The sequence below is a fragment of the Diceros bicornis genome, chromosome 15, assembly GCF_020826845.1.
Source record: "Diceros bicornis minor isolate mBicDic1 chromosome 15, mDicBic1.mat.cur, whole genome shotgun sequence".
Classification (NCBI taxonomy): Eukaryota; Metazoa; Chordata; class Mammalia; order Perissodactyla; family Rhinocerotidae; genus Diceros; species Diceros bicornis.
The window spans coordinates 4,660,880-4,678,054 of NC_080754.1; the positions used below are offsets into that span (position 1 = coordinate 4,660,880).

General features: G+C 40.5%; 2 protein-coding genes across 4 annotated transcripts in view; one reads left to right on the forward strand and one right to left on the reverse strand.

Moving 5' to 3' along the window:
• FILIP1L (filamin A interacting protein 1 like) overlaps positions 1 to 15,326 on the reverse strand; it is a 45,965-nt gene extending 30,639 nt beyond the window's left edge. Inside the window, exon 1 of the mRNA XM_058555676.1 lies at positions 15,280 to 15,326. The gene's annotated coding sequence lies outside the window, so the exon portion shown is untranslated. The remainder of the gene's footprint in view (positions 1 to 15,279) is intronic.
• CMSS1 (cms1 ribosomal small subunit homolog) overlaps positions 1 to 17,175 on the forward strand; it is a 353,891-nt gene that overhangs the window by 40,937 nt on the left and 295,779 nt on the right. The window lies entirely within an intron of this gene.

Consider the following 17,175-nt stretch of genomic DNA (forward strand, 5'->3'; position numbering starts at 1 on the left):
GAGAAGAGCTTATGAAATGCTCAAGTTGAGCAGAGGGATCGGGATTGGGGCAAATCTCACTCTTTTTTAAAAGCAGAAAAAAGAGCAAAGGAACTGACTGAGGTAAAGGGTCTCCTGGAAAGAAAAACTGCTGAAAGATGGGGTTTCAGAACCAGAATAAGGCCAGTCTGAGAGCTCACAGGCACAGAGCTTAGGAAGTAAGGCTACAAGGGAGAATATTTTCATTTTGAGACCTTGGAATCCGGGCTAAGAAAGACTCTTCACACCCCAGTCAAAGGGCCAGGTGGAGACTTGAGGAGGTGCTCAGTCTAGGCCTGGGAGAGGAAATGGGAACTAACAGGGAAGTGACAATAAGGATAGCACATGTAAATACCAGGATAATTACTTAGAGCCTGAATTATGTGGTGGTGTTTCTTCAGTGCTGTATTGTCATTTAAGGAGCTTTCTAGAAAGAAGTGTTAGATAATGGATGTTCATTTCATACCACTAAGCTTATGCCTTGCCATCCCCCATTTTAATTTTTCATATTAAAAAATATCTACTCAGGTGGATTTTTCTTTTTGCCATTTACTCAGATGGATTTCTTTTGCTTTGCTTTGAATATATTATAGCTATCAAGAAGGAACTTTTAAAAAAACCAGTCACTATGACTACACTGCTATGCTAAAGAGCTTACTGACTTTTCTTTTTGTGTTCTTCCCCCCCACACTCTGAATTAGGTTCTTAATTATTTGAAAAAGATTCCTCAGATCAACATTTTTTTTGTTGTTTTCCAGACTTTCCATTTTGATTGCAACTACACCAAAAAAACAAAAAACCAACAAAAAAAAAAAACCTAGCCTGTCTTTCAATGGATTGAGACTTCAGGTCCTTGGCAGACTGAAAGTTTCAGGTGGGCATCTCCCTGATCCTTCAAGGCCTACCTGGGCCTACCACAGCCATGCCTTTCCCTGGCTGCCTTGTCTCTCTCTAGGGAGAAACATTCAAAAAGCCACCCAGCATGTGCTATGCCTTGGATTGTCACAAACGTGTGTGCACCTGTACTCCTGAGAGTGCCTTGCCTAGTACATGGCATGCAGAGCCACCTTTAAGTTAGTGATGGTGATGGTGACAATTGGGCTTGTCCCTAGGTTCCTAACACTTTCATTGTTTATCATTCTTTCCATTGCTTCCTCCCCCTTTCTGGGGTTGATTTTGTACTCTTTGTGATCTGTGTTCTTCTGTATCTTATTGGTTTGCCTCAAGGTAGCCTTTTTAAGGATAGGATTGATGTCCTTCCTACTGCCGATTCCCTACCACCCCAGCAGTAGATGGCAGTAAACAGTATAGGTGGCTGAGTGGCAAGGAGCCAGCAGGATGACTGACAGGGAGCAAGGACACTCACCAGCACCAAAGCACAGTGAGAAAGAGGCAGTGGAATACTGTGGGAGGCAGGGGAGTGCTGGGGGAGAAATTCAGATTCTGAGCTTGATTTTGGGAGTTGAATCTTGGGATTCCTCACTTCTACCTAGTGTGACTGAGCAATTTAGCCTCTACGAGTCTCATTTGCTTCATCTGTAGAATGGGGATAATACTGGCACCTCCCTTATAATAGTGTTCCAGGGATTAAATAAAACAGTCCATACAAAAGCTCCTAGCATCCTGCCTGGCACAATACATATCGGTTACCATTAGAAGTAGGAAATTATACTGATGGTGAGGCAGTGCAGAAGAGCACCTCTGTCATGTGGGCTGGCTAAAGTAGGGGTCACCTCAGAGAAGGAGTCAGAACTCACACTAGAATGAAAGATATGATTCCATAATCTGTTTACTGTGATCTGCCTTCAGGCCATTCATGGATCTTTTGAACCATGCACATGGCTAGCCATACTGATTGTCATTTTAGGCCAGGGTTTCCCTGCCTTGGCACGATTGATATTTTGGGCTGCATAATTCTTTGTTATGGGGCTATCCTGTGCATCATAGGATGTTTAGCAGAATCCCTGACCTCTACCTACTGAATGCCAGAAGTAACCTAGTACCCCCAACTTAGTTGTGACGACCAAAAAATGTCTCCCAACATTGCAAAACACCTAGGGCCAAAAATCGCCTCTGGTTGAGAACCACCATTTGAGGGCATAATTAATTTTTTGGAAAACTTCTGTTAGATCTCATTGTGTTAGTTGTCTCTGATATTCATAACTCTTCATTATCTGCTGCTCAAATGTATTTGGGATCAGCCAGTATTCTCCATTTCTCTTTTGTTCACAGATCTACACCACAGGTCTTCTCCCTTCCTGGAAGAGAATGATGCTTTGAGTGTGCATTATCCAGTGAAATGCCAGCATAACACAATGGATTCTAATAGCTGACCTTCCCAAAGCCTCTCTGACGTTCTGCTTATCTTACCCCTGTTCTTCGTTCCTTGAATGTGAATGTGCACTTTCGCTGCTGGTGTTAGATACTCCTAGACTTGACTACTTGGGGACTAAGTTTAGATGCAGGGTGGGCTGACTGATTTGGCACAGACCTGGAGGGAACAGTCGTTTTCTGTATGTGCTACTGCTAGACTTGGTTTCCATAGTGAAAAATGTGGCGAAGACTATTGAGGATATTTTATAATGTTTTTTAAGCATTTCAGAAAAAAATACAAAGTAACAAGTTGAAGGATATGCAAATTGTTTGAGAAACAGGTCATTTGAGGTTTTCATATTGTGGAATAATTAACTTTGTAATTATACAAAGTTTATTTTGCCCACTTTTAACTTTTCAAGGAAGTCTGCATTTCAGTCTCAGATTTTAGATTAGCATTCCTAAATATATAATTTCAAAATATGTATATTAAAAGGTATACTGTTGAAGTATCTTCCTCCCATCTCATCCTTCATCTGCCCATTTCCCCTCCCCAACCTATAACCACTGGTTTCTTATATGTACTTCTAGTGTCTTTATGAGTAAACAAGCAAATACAAATAAAGATTCTTATTCTCTCCCTTTCTTATACAAAACATAGCTTACTATAAAATACACTGTTCGGCACTTTGATTTTTGCAATTAAACATTTCTTGGAGATCTTTCCGTTAGATCAGTGTTCTTAAGCAGGGGCAGGAAAAGGGAATGAAAATCAATGTAACTGCTAAATAAATCTTTACGAGATTTTTCTTGGATGCTAAAAATTTTAGGATTTTTTAATTGAATAACATAGAGGAATGGGAGTCGTATGCTTTTGCTGTTTTGAAATTTTGAATATTAAGATAAATTGTAATATTATTTGCTTATAGTTTTATAACAGCATCTTGATTGCTGTATATCTGTCTTTATAATGTCTGTGTGTAGCGTCTGCATTTTCTTACTTGAGAAACTGAGGCCCAGGCAGATTAAATACCATGCAAGGCCACTGGTATGGTAGCCCCGGAACTGGGACCAGACTCCAATTCCAAGCTGCTGTCCAGTGTGGGACTTCGCTTAGAGAGACAAAGAAACAAGCAGAGTGAGGGCCTACTGTGTGCCACTTGATCTTATTTAATCCTTCTAACAACCTTATAAGGTAAGTATTTTTCCCATTTTACAGAGGAGGGTAAGGACCAAAAAACTAAAATTTAGACAGGTTAAATAATTTACCAAACAGCACAAAAAATCAAACCAGAATAAAAATTCAGACTGCAAAGCATATATTCTTTACACTTAACCAGGCTACATGCTAGAAAGCCCAGAGAGAGTGCTGACCTCAGAAGAGTTTCCTCTTTCTCCCATCCCATGTTTTCAGTGTTCATTTGTTCATTCTGCACTCTCTGCCCCCACCCCCTTGGCTCCCTGGCCCTCCTACCTTTGCTCACTCTGCCCCAGCCACACCAAGCTCCCTTGTTCCCTTAAACACAACAGGGCTGTGGCTTTTGTACTGACCGCGTCCCCAGGGAGCCACTGGACTCTCTCCTTCATCTCATCTAGTACCATCTGGCACACTGTATTTTACTTATTTGATTATTATTTGTCTCTCCTACTAGAATGTAAACTTCATGTGAGTAGCAGTGTGTGTGTGTGTTTTATTCAATGACTGGTTAATTATTGGTCTGTTTTATTCAATGCTATATTTCTAGCTTAAGAAGAGTACCTGGCACTTAACCAGTATTCAATAAATATTTGTTAAACATTTGAACAAATACCTATGCTACTTTTGAACTAGGTACCATGTTAGGGAATAAAGGTATAACTGTAAGCAAGACACATAGTAAGTAGTTCCTTCCTTCTACAGTCTCTGAATAACAGAGTTACTGTTTATTGAGCAATTATTATATGCCATATACCATGCTAGTCCTGGAAACAGTCATAGGAGGCAAGTATAGTATTATTGTCCTCATCATGTCCACAAATTAAGCAACTGAGGCTCGGAGAAGTTAAATAATTTGCCAAAAGTCCTGCTAGTATTTGGCAGAAACAGAATACCAATATAGTTTTTACTCCAAATCCTGTTTCTCATCACCATGACGTACATCCATACCTCCTATCTATCTCCTATCTATCTATCTCTCCACTGAATTTGTGTGTTGTAATATTCTGCCTGTCAAAGGCACAGAAATCACTACTTGCAATCCACTGTTTTGTCACAGTATTTTCTGTAGGTTCATGGCTACTTTGAGCCTTGATCATGAGACATTAGCAAATATTCTCTTAATCATTGTAATAATAAAGCAAGATTAGTCATTTGGCAAAAATTCATAATTATTTTTGGATGGTTGAAAAAATTGTGACTTTGCCAGTAATAACATCTCATGTTCCCCAGAGTAGGTGGGTTTGTCATAAATACCATTTCTGTAGAACATTTCAAGGAACTTAAAGTTCTCGGAAAATATTTTTAACAGGCAGCCTTTTCTCAGGCAGACTGCAAGGGCATAATACCTTTAAAAGTGCAAGTGTATGTGTTTGATCTTATTAAGAATATTTATATGTATTTTTCTTACTGCTCAAAATCCATTTATATTTAGATGTTGCTTTTGTATCTTAGTGGATTGAGGACAACAGAAATGGATTCTTTAGAAAAGCTTTCTGATGTAGCTGCAGAATTTTGTTTTTAATCTTCATTAGTCCCTTTTGCTCTTCCCAGATCACAGGCTATTTTCATTCAGATATTGCAAATAGGTATTTTGGAGGATTAGTATAATTCCTTTCTCTTAACACTTATTCTTTGGTAGGTTGCCCTTTCTTTTTATTCTCTCCCTTTAAAAAAGTTACAAAGAGTATATCCTTTTCCAAATCTTATTCTGAGCCAAAAAAAAAAATTTTTTTTAAGCCCCTAGTTCCTGTAAGTTTTTGAAGAAAAAAAAAGGCTTTCCTCTTTTATTTGGCTTTCATCTGTGAATTCACTGATGTTCAGTTTGTCAGATTTAACATAAAAGGCTGAAGCAGGCAACAGTCATGTGCCAAAGTGGATGAGTTCAACTGGGTTTCATCTCCTTGTAGTCTGGCGGCCTGCACAGAGGCAGCGGCTAGCGTGGTATGCTTGGGAAACCAAACGCTTCCTAACTTGTTAGTGGGGAATTCAAACTTCAGAAATTTAGAAACCACAACAACAGAGGCTTATGTTTTATTGTGACTACTGAAGTCACACAGTTTGCCATGAGAAACAGGGTAGACAGGAGCCCAAAGAGTGTAAAATGTGAAACATTCCGATCCCTAGAGAACTTCCTTTTTTCCCCCCTCCCATTTTAGCTATAGTAAATTAGTCAATAAGGGGCAAGGGCACTAGGAGCAATTAATAGCAGAGAATAGTATTTCGAGGGCAGCGCAGTGGAGGATGAAGGGTGATGCTTGGTTTGGCTTCCTGCTGAGCAAACAATGAGATCATGAACCACAGTGAGCATCCTCCATCTACTCTTACCCACTTTTCCTAGTTCCTGAGGAGGATTGGTTTCTGTCTCCCCCATGATGTTTTGGAGAGCTAGAATTTGGGCCTTATGTAAAGTTTAATTACATACAGGTGAGAAAGTTTTATTCTGGAATCTGTTGGAATCTGACCATTTTGTGGTCTGTGTTTTGCACGTCCTCTTGTGTGCATTGTAAAAATTAAAATTAGTTTATCTGAGCCTTGTTTAATTTTCCCTTGACTGACAGTTCAGAGCATTTGGGTTACATTTTCCTTTTCTGCCACTTCTGAGCATTGAGAAGACAGAGTGCATGACCACAGAGTTTGATCCTGTTTTCTCTAAGTTGGGTTCTTTTAAGGTGAACCTGTTCTAAAGAATGTTAAACTTGTGTAGTGAGGGGCAGTTCCATCAAGATGTTACAGTGGTTAGCAACAGGCGTGCTAGAGGTGAGAGCAATGACTTTACATTCCACTTCCGTTGGCCCTGGGTCTGCTGCTGATTTTGTCCCTAAGCAAGAGTTTCACCCATTTAGTTATCTCTTTGAAAAATTCTTTTTTTTCTTTTTTTTGTGAGGAGGACTAGCCCTGAGCTAACATCTGATGCCAATCTTCCCCTTTTTTCTTGAGGAAGATTGGCCCTGGGCTAACAGGCATGCCCATCCTCCTCTACTTTACATGGGACGCCGCCACAGCAGGGCTTAACAAGCGGTGCGTCGGTGCACGCCCAGGATCCGAACCTGCGAACCCCGGGGCCACCACAGCGGAGTGCACGCACTTTAACCACTGCGCCACCGGGCCGGTCCTGAAAAATTCTCTTCATGGCAGAAGTAATGAAAAGACATATGTGCTATATGCATATCCATCCATTTTTGACCTGACCGTATCTTACCTTGTGATTTGAATCTTAAGAGAGGGCAAACTATTTCAGGTTTGTAGTAGTTGAAAAAAGTGTTTTTGAAAAAGGTACTGACTTCACTATACCTCACTTTTAAAGTTCAGTCATTCACAGTCAAAAATAAAGAAAAAAGAAAAACCCTAATTCTCAAACAATAGGAAAGCAACTTTCAGAAGAGCTGTGTATCCAATGGACAAGGAATACTGGACCAAAATCTGGTAGTGACTTCACTCTGTGGCCTTGCCTCATCTGCCGGTCACTTCAGCTACAGCATGGGGAAAGCAGCACCCTTTCATCTCTGAGGTTTACAAAGCCTTTGATGATCCTTGATCTTCCACAGAGTAAACCCTATAACTGTTAGACACCTCTCCTCCCTTTTTTCCCATGTGTACAAATTCACATGTCAAAATGTATGTTTTGTTCCATCAGAAGAGATTTTATGACTTGTCAAGTCTCAGTAGTTCGTAACTATATGGAAACCTTAATTGGAATTTCATAGGATCTAGATTTATTTTGGGTTCTTTATATGTTAACTGTTTGTTATAGTTCAAGGTTATACATGTGCTATAAAAGTAAAGAAGTAAATCTTTTTAGTTTCTGATACCTAAAATGTTATGCTAAATTGAAAGTACAATTAAACTGAAAAATTAACACCTAGGGAGAAGTATTTAGACTATCAGTTGTCTGTGGCTAGGATCTGATATAAGCTGTTCAGCCCAAGTTGTAAGATTTGTCTTACCCATTTGTTTTGTGTGTGTGCTCCTCAGGCATGGTAGGACTTTCAAGGTAAAACAGGAAGATTCCAGGCTAGCTTTTAAGCCTTTTGCTCTCTTTGGTCCTTGAACTACTCAGTAACTTGTTTCTTATTTCAGGTGACTAAGACATCTTTAGGAAAACGCATGTGGGTTTCTCATAGGAGGGATTCCCTTCTAGCAGAGAAATCAGGATAAAGGATAACTTCACTTTTCAGAGTGGCTGAGGTTAGGCACTACAGACATGGATTTTCTCCAACAAGCTTAATCTTATACTTCACTTTTTGGCTGCGTGTAAGAGAACATGAGCTCTCAGGGACTGCATCCTACAGAGCATCTCCTGTTTGGCTCTGAGACAACCCCTTGTGCCTCAGCCTGGCAGAACGCTGTAGCAGCAGGTGATGATGGAGCACCGTCCTTGTGGGCAGACTGGCATAACTAGACGAGTAATAGGTATCATTTCCTGAGTGTCTGCTATGAGTCTGGCACTGTACCAACTGCATTATCATCACAATTTATCTTCACTTTAAGGACTGAAGTCACTTAAGATGCCTTGCTTTCTGAAAGCCAAATAATAGATTTAAAAATCAGAGTTTGGGGTTCTGATCCTGGTTCAGGCCTTCTTTCTCTTTTTACCTCACATTTCCTTTTCATAGGAGAATTCCAAGGAGTAAATCTGCCATCCTGTTAGAATGCTCCATCCAGTAGCCTCCATTTACATTTCAGTTTCCATCTTTTCCATGGATGTTCCCTTTCTTGTCTAACCCTGGCTAGATTTCCCCTTTCTGAGTCACCACAGCCCTTACAGTTTTGTGACTCAAATACTCTATATGGTTTTATACCACTTTCTAATTTGGTTTTGTATATCCAGTATGGTCTTGAACTAACTGTAAGCCCCTTGAAGGATGTGATACCTCTGTGTCCCTCACATGGGTTTGAACTCAGTACATACTAGATGACCAAACTATTGAGAGGTGAGAAGAACCATTTCTCAGGGGAGCATAACCCCCTCTTAGTCTGAATGATGCCTTAAGTTCTCAGAATTTACTCTTATTATTAGAGCAGGAGGAGAAGTGGAGTTTTGGTCCTCTTGTTCCTGTCACTTCTGAGGAGGGACCATTCAGTGAAGTGAGGAATTCACTTGGAGACAAATTTAAATAAAGTCGAGATGGGAGAAATCTGGCCAGAGAGTCTTTGCCTGTGATTCTTTGCATCTTTGCTCAGCTCAATGAATTTTATGGGACTGTGAGAAGAATCTTGTGAGGTATAGTTGTAGGGAAGATGAGTGGAACCCCAAATCACTTGACAAAGTTGTGCTCATCTTTATCTGAAAGATCTCAGTCTGCCCCATATAGCCAGCTGTATGAGAGCCTGAAGGATAATATGCAACCTCAAATATAATGTATTTCTTTTAATGATACGAGTGTTTAAATATCTTGATAATAAATTGATATGATTTTTAAAGAATAGGTAGTCTTCCCTTTAGCAGCAAAGGATTACTTTTCACACAACTCCAGTGTTTCACTTCCTCTGTTGTTCCCAGTTAACAGAGTAGCAAGCGAAGGCTAAGGGACTTGCACAGCATCTCAGTGCACAGCCCTTTGTCTTCAGCAAGAAACAGGAACTTTCTCATGCTCTCCCCAAGCTTCTAGGCCAAACAGTTCCTTCCTTTTCTTCAAATGTAACAGCAGCAGTCACTTAAGTCTTGTCAGCTGAAATGTGATGAATGTTTTACATTCCTCTTATGATTTCTGCTCAGAGGTTTGTTTTTGTTTTGATTCACTTAAAAAAAAAAAAGAATTTTAAAAAGAGAGAGAAAAACTTAGTTCACCTTTAAACTTTTGTTCCAAGACTGGTGGGCCATGAGATATAATAAAGCTGGCAGACTTGCTCCTGTCAGAGTGGCCCATCCTGGAGGGCTGACCTTATCTTTGAGGCTGCTCTTGGTACAATGATTTGGAGTTCTCACAGTCTTACATGCTACAGTTATGTTAATCTTTCCTCTGTGCTTAAGTGTGCAGTTTTTCCCTCACATTCCTCCCATTTTCTTCAGCTGATTTGTCTCTGTAATGATACGATCAGTAGCTTGTATTTTATGTAGTCTTTGGCTCTATTTGATCAGAATTCCCTCAGGGGTTATTGCCCTCTATTCTGTCCTTACCGAGTATTGAGACTTACGGTGGATGACACTGTTCCCTTTTTTTAGGTTTGTGGAAGCCGAGGCTACAGGAGGCTTACCCAGTGAAGGGATGGCAGAACCAAGAAGAGTAGAACTTGAATTTATGAACCATTATTCCTACTCTTTAGTCTTACCACTGAGATAACACTAATTGTCCATGTCAGTTTAGCGTCACTAGTAAGCAAGCTTGACTGCATTGACTGTATTCTCTTGTATTTTTTTTTAAATAGTCCCACATTGTTTATCTTTACTTAATTTTTATGTACAGCTGACCTGTCTTATCTACATTGCTTTATCAGTCCATTAACAAAGAGCAGGGCCGTGACCATGACTGAAGACTGTGCAAGAGCTGGTGATCTTAGCCCTTGTCATCAACAAAGTGCCATTCAGTGCTAGCAGGTGTAGCTGGGTTAGTGACATGGTGTGGTGTGTGGATAACTTAGTTGCTGGGCCTCTTGTCCTCCTTGTGCTTAGCACAGTGCCTTGTAGACAGTAAATTTTTGCTGCTGATGAGGAGTTTCGAGCCCTAGGCTGGCTTCACAGGTTGACATTGGAATTATCTAACTTTGAAATGATAGAAAAATCACTCCTTTTCTGTAAAACTTGGCAGATGCACTGGACTACCAACAGAAACTTTGGAATCAAAGTGTATGCTTGGGAAAAGGCTGTCTGCTGGTTTCTAGTTTCTGTAAGGACAAGCTGTTTGGGCCCAATCACTGCCTCTTCCAGCTTGCAGCTGAGGCTCTGAGGTTAGGGGAAATGGAGGCGTCTACCCTGCATTAAGGACAGAGCCACTATACTCTGCTCTTTCCTATTTTGCTTCTAGTCCATTCCATGCCCTAGGGCGATTCACCTGGTACTCTTTCACCACCTGCATTCTCATTATTTTGGGGAGGAAGTTAAAGTGAGGTCGGTGGAGGTGGGCAGAGAGCAGAGAAGCAACTGACTTGGTCTGCCTACATAACACATACTATACAGTACAAAGCAGATTTCACTGCCTTGACTTGATTTGAGCCGAATTTGTTTTCTGGTTTCTGTGTTTGTAAGTCAATTCTATATGGTTACTTTAAATAGTGGCAGAGATTTGTTTTGGGCTCCTGAACAAAATCTAGAAAAAGGAGCCCCTCCTAGCTCACTATTTCCAGAAATACTCTTTTCTTACCAAATAAGAAGCTTCTGGGTTGTAAGTTGTTTGTTTGTACATTTATGCAACATCCTTCTTGTCCCAGTGACACACCTATTAATTAGCTAGGTACTTTTCTATGCACTAGGGATAAATTTGGCGGAACTGACCCTCAAGGAGTTTATAGTTCAGGAGACAGACAATAAATAACAAATAAGCAGTTAATGTGTAATTTAACATCATATAGCAATGCATGGTGTGAAGGAGAGTAAGCAGGGTAAGTAGCACCTGGAGCTGACAGCCTTCACTGGTGTCTTCCTCTGCAGTTTTGGGGAGGTTGTTTCAAAGGCATTCAGTCACTGAGTTTTGAAAGGGAACCTGCTAGCTGGGAGGTCTGGGGACTGCAAAATGCTTAGATAGAAGATGCTGAGAGGAGGTCACTTGTCAAGTTAGTGGTTCTGACCCAAATGTCTTTGACTATGGAGCACACTCTTTCCAGGGCACCTCTCAGCTTCCAAGCAAAGTGAGCTCTGCCACACAGAGGACCTTTAAGTAATCTATTGTTTGTTATCTTTGTCCTTCCTTTATCAGCTCCCTTCCATTGTTGTCGCCTGGTTGAACTAATATTGATTCTCACCTCCCTCACTTCCCCTTTGCCTTCTTACTGCTTATACCTATTCACAAGAACCTGGAACCTCTTACTTTTTTTTATGGGTTTTATATCCCAATTAACACCTACAGTGTCAAGGCTTCTTCTGGGGCTTCTGTCCTCTCTTCCTACGACTAATTTAAGGAGAAACCAAAGGCTGTAGCTCAAAAATACGGGGGGTCCTGGCCCTGCTCTTTAGTAGCTCTGTGTCTCTGAAGCAAGTCACATTGTGGACATCAGTTTCTTCTGTAAGTTAGGCATTTGGATCAGATGGCCTCTAAGGCCTCTTCTAGCTATAAAGTTCTGTGGACATTCCCTGCCAGGTGTGTGTGTGTACACACTCTCTGGGGCCTGCGGCATCCCACTGTCCACATAGAAGAACTTATCAAGGCACTTCTCAAACTCACATCTGTAGACTTGAGTGTTTAGTATTCTGATGTAATGTATGCTGTTTTTTACTGATAACTGTCCTTTAGGCTAGAATCAGTAGTTATAAATAGAAACACAGAGTTGGATGTAGGTTGTCTGTACCCCTACCTGTCACAGTGATACACTTACCTACCTACTCCTCTATGTACCTCCTTACCCCCACACCCAAGCACATCATTCCCCAAGCTTCTCATTAAAAAATAATTATTATATCTTTAAGTTTTAATCGTATTTGGGGACCAGTAGGGCATAGGAATGTGAGGATGGTCAGACTGGAGAAAGAAAACTGCTAATATGTTATTCTCTGTTCTTGGGCTCAGAATTAAAACTGCTGCTGTCCTATCTTAATCTGCTAAAGCATCTGCGAGAAAAAGCATGAGAAGGGAGTGCTTCTCCCATGTCTAAAAAAGAACCAAGGGACTTTCCTTGGCAAGCCTTCCCACTTTTGTTTGCCCAGCTTTCCCAGTCGGAGGTAATGTTAGTGCAGAAAAAAGGCAGGGAGGGAGAATCTCAACTCTGTTTTTAAGAAAAAGAGGGATGTAGGAGGGTTTACAACAGTGTTGATGATGATCTGCTAGAAATTAGTGCACCTAACATTCAAAGTAGAAACTGGCCAGCCAGAGGAGGTTCTAAAAGTCTTTGCAGCACACATTAAATGTAAGGGATTGGGTTGGTGGCCCAGAAATACTGCAGTGATGGCACAAGCAGCCACAGAAATATTTCTTTGAAAGTTTGTGATGCTGGCTGCATATGCAGTCTCTCTTCATCTTTAAGTCCTTATTTAAACATAATTTACAGAAATTAAACAAAATTGAAGCTAAATTCATACTCAAATACAAATTAAATAAACTCTAAAAATCATTCAAGATTAATGATATGCCCAAGAGGATAAGGTAGGATGTGTTAGGTTTTTCAAAGATAATGAGTCAGTTCCTGAAGCAGGTTGAGACCAATATTGCTTTACAGCCTCTGGTTATTACTCCACAATATCCAGTCTTTATTTATAAACAGCTCTCTTCCTGTCCCCTTCCTTCTTCCCTTAAATGGGAGGCTGTATTTTTTCTCTCTTTTCACCTTGTAAAAGCATTTGCTTTGCCCTGAAGCACTAGACACAGACAGAACATGACCTAAGAGGAATTAATGGAATTTTATTCTGCCTCCCCCATTTTCACTTTTTTAGCTCAAAACCAATTTATTACCAAAGGCACTTTTTTGGAGGGGGAAGGGACAGCAGAGAACCCTAAAACAAAATCCACAGCCTTTTGAGAAAGCAAATTACTGGGAATTGCAAGCGGACTTGAAAATTAAGCAGCTCAAAGCTTGATTCATGTTTTCATATTGGCTGTTGTTATAGACTCCATCACCGCATTAGGAAAATATCACAGAAATACCAATGCCTAACAGTTAAGGTTAATCACTATAAAAGGGCAAATGAATTTAATTAAGCATAAAATTAATATGTGCTTTATCTGGAAATGTAAAAGTTCACATTTATTCAATCTAAAACACTTTTTCCATCATATAGATTGCCCCAAGGACTAAGAAATGCTCACTCAGAGAGCCCTGTGAGATAATGTACCTACGATAAGTCTTGTTTAACTTTCAGTTTTAAAAGGAGTCTTAATGGGTGATTGTTCTTTGAACCATGCTTTAAAGTTAATAAATGGAAAAAAGTGTGGAATATTGAAGTGTGTCATTTAAAAAAAAAATGATGCTTGCCTGTTTTAAAAAAATAAAATGCAGGCTCTGGGAAACACAGCTGTTAGAGCTTTGATAGAGGTTATGATTTTCAACAGTTGAACTATAGTTTATGGTACAGATGGTACTTTGGGTATAGCTGAAACAATAATTGATGGTTTCTGTTTCCCTCCTCCTCTATTAGATTCAAAAGAGTGGAATACCTTTTTCCCAAGGCAGGAATTTTTCAGTTTCCAATTACAGCCTATATCAAATAAACAACTCTTCTATTGCATATTCCATCGTTCTCCACAGTGACCTGGGTGTTGGCCCCTCTTTCTTCTCATGGTAGGCTCCCCTAGACTTGAAATAATAGTTTTAGGGAAATCCTATTTCTCAGTACTAACCTGCAGTTTATATAGCCTATCTTCAGGCCAAATAACATATAATTTTTCTTTCAGAATACTAAAACCAAAGTCTTGCATTGCTCCAAACAAAATTAGCAAACAAAACAAAACTCCTATGAAGCAAAAGTGGTAGGCACCAACATCATATACTTTAAAAAACTCAACCACAGGAATTACTAGACACACAGATGTATCCCGAATTTTGAGCATATAAAAAAACATGGCATGTTTCAAATGATAAATAAAACATATAGGCTTTTTAAAAAGGGAAATAATTCTGTCACATTTCTTAAGTTTTGTTTTACAATGTATGTTCAGACTAAATAAAGTTTGAGTGATAAATCATTTTTTCATCTCCTATTGCAGTGTTTTAAAGTTGACATAGCATATTTTAAATTCCTCTGCTGATTTTTATGCTGAAAAGTTAAAGAAAATATGTACATTTTCAGCATCTGCCAAATGTTCGATTATCGTACTGTAAGGTTTCATATAAATGCTATATAAAGACTATAAAGCAATAGCCTGTTCAGGGTTTAGATGTAACTAATTATGATTCAAAATGCCACTGATTAACAAATTCTTCTATAGGCTTTACCTTTTAAATTAGTATTTATACATAATAAACTATTGTCCAAAATATGACGCTAGAGAAACTAGCTTTGTCTTTAATTTTTAGTGCAGTTTGTCATTTATCCATTGACTGGAGTTGAAGTAAAAAGTTAGAACTCAAACTGTGATAGTTACTTCTTTGTACAAATTCATATTTGCTTTAAGACAGAAGAGCGTTTGTAAGGTTTTTTTGAAGCTTAAAGTATTTTACTTTTTAAGTTAGATGCATCCTAATTACAAGAGATATTCCGGACAGGGTTTTCTAGTCTCTTGTATGAGGATTTACAAGGGGAGGGGTGGGAGCCGCACCAACACCCGGACTCTGGCGGTGTTTCGCACTCCGCTCTGGAAGCCGAGCCCGAGGAGGGCGACGGGGAGGGAGCTGCTGTAGTGCCCGTGACCCCCGCCCGTTCCCCGAAGACTTCCCAACAGGCAGGATTCAATGGGCAAGCTCGCTGGGAGAGTGCGGGTCACATATAGTCATCCCCCCACGTCTCAGCACTGAAAATTAAAGCGCCAATCTGTTTTCCCGTCGGACAGAACTTTTACTTGCAAGTTGTGTGTGAGCTGGAAAAGGTTCTGAACCTAGAGTTCATTGGCCGCGCTTCTCGAAACCTGTCTGCAGTTGGTGATGCTGGTACCTCTAAAGCCTCCTAAGTCCTGCCTGGCTCCGACGGCGGAGCCCCCGCCGGAGCGGAGCGGAGCGGCTCTCGGGCTTACCTGAGCTGCCTGCGCCGGCGGCGGGCGGCGGCCGGGCGGGACGGAGTCGCGCCGCGCTGCGAGCGGGCTGCGCGCGCTCCGGGAGTCGCCCGAACAATGCGAGCGGGGCCCGAGCGCGCCGGCCTAGGGCGTTACGTCACCGCGCTGCCTTATAAGGCTCTCCGCGTGTGCGGCGGCGGCGGGCGCGGACGGCGGGCCGCGGAGGAGGCGGCGGCGCAGCGGCGCGCTCGGCCCGCGACGCCCGGCCGTGTGAACGCACGGCGGCGGCTCCCCGCCGAGGGCCTCCTGCTGAGTTCGCCCCGGCCGGAGGTCACGGTCGTCTGCTCGTGACCCGTCTCCATCTGGGGCGCTAAAGCTTCTGTTATTGCCTCGGACTCTTAAATACGCATCCTCTTACTCTTTACTTTTGTAAATACTGTTTTACTGCTGTATTTGTTTTTTGGTGGTTGGGGTGAGGCGGGAGAGGGAAGCCAGAAGTCTTTTTTTTTTTTTTTGGAGACATCTCCGGGGGTGATTTAGACTTCAAACCTTCTCTTTCCTCTTTGTAAAGAGTAGGGGTCCTCAGAGGATAGTATTTTATTTCCTGATGATGTAACTACCAAACAATTCTTCAAGTGATGATGGGAAGGCCAGATGAAATCTTATTTTTTCAATGTTTTTCCTGAAAGAACCTCCCCGTTCTTCATTTCTGCATGCCTGTGTTTTAAGGAAAGTCGTTAAAACGAATCAGTTTATTTGGCAGCGAAAATATTTATTAAAGAAATTAAATGTTTTTTGCTGTACTTTCAAGACAAAGTATAAAAATTGAGCTTTAGAACCAGCTTTAATCCGTTTGTTCTCTTCTACTAGCAAACAAAATTAGAAACAAAAATGAGAAGAAAAGAGAAACTGACCAAATAGGACTGACTTAAGCCTGTTATCCTCTAGAATGGGGCAGGGTTACTTGTGTAAGTCCTTTTTCTAGGAAATGAAAATTAGCCTCCTAATTACTTTGCACATCAATAGGAGAATACTGTTCTCTCTAAAGTTCTAGCCAATTATATGAATCTGCTAAATAAATTAGAGATGTGGCTGCCTTATTTGTGAGTTTCTAATGACTTGAGTAGTTTTAATAACTTGAGTTATTTACCTCTTTTTAAATTACAATAGAATTGCTTCCTATTTTGATGTACTTATGTGTATAGAACTGTTGTTTCCATATGTTTTGTCAAACATAAGAATAATGAAAATACTCTGCTTGTTTCTTTTCCTTAGTGTGGAGTGGAAAAAGGCTGGTTGCAGAGAACGTGCAGTTAGTGGAAATGGCGTGGACAAAAGATGCAGGGCACAAAAAGAAACGTGTGTCATCTTTGCTAAACTGGGCTCACTTTGACAGTTCTAGATCACTCTACCTGTCTACTGAGAAGCCTAAATTAAACTTACCCCTGCTTTTCATATATACTGTCTTAAGAGAAGTGAATGATCATACCCTTCAGCTGAACTTAAAATTTAATATTTGATTTGCAGTTTTGTTAGCATTTTAGATGCGTGTTAGTTTTATTACTCTACCTTATACTTGTGAAGTGCATTTGAATTTTTTAGTCTGCTGTGCTTGCCTCGTACTTATTAAACATCCCTTTTGAGATTTTTATACTAGATTTGATTTATTACAAATGAGATAAAATGTTAAGAAAGTTGCAAGAAGCATAAACACCTGAATCTCAGCTCCAACCTGGTAACATAAAGTACCTTTACCCCTAAACAAGGGTTTTTGTAACTTGTTTTGCCTCCTTTCCCCTCTGATGAGTACAGAGGTTTCCTTCCGTTTGACACTGCCTTTTATTTCTTAATTTTGTCCTCCTGCTTTGCATTTCTTTTCCTTCTCTTGACTTTCGGTTCTTCTGTAAAGTGTGTCAG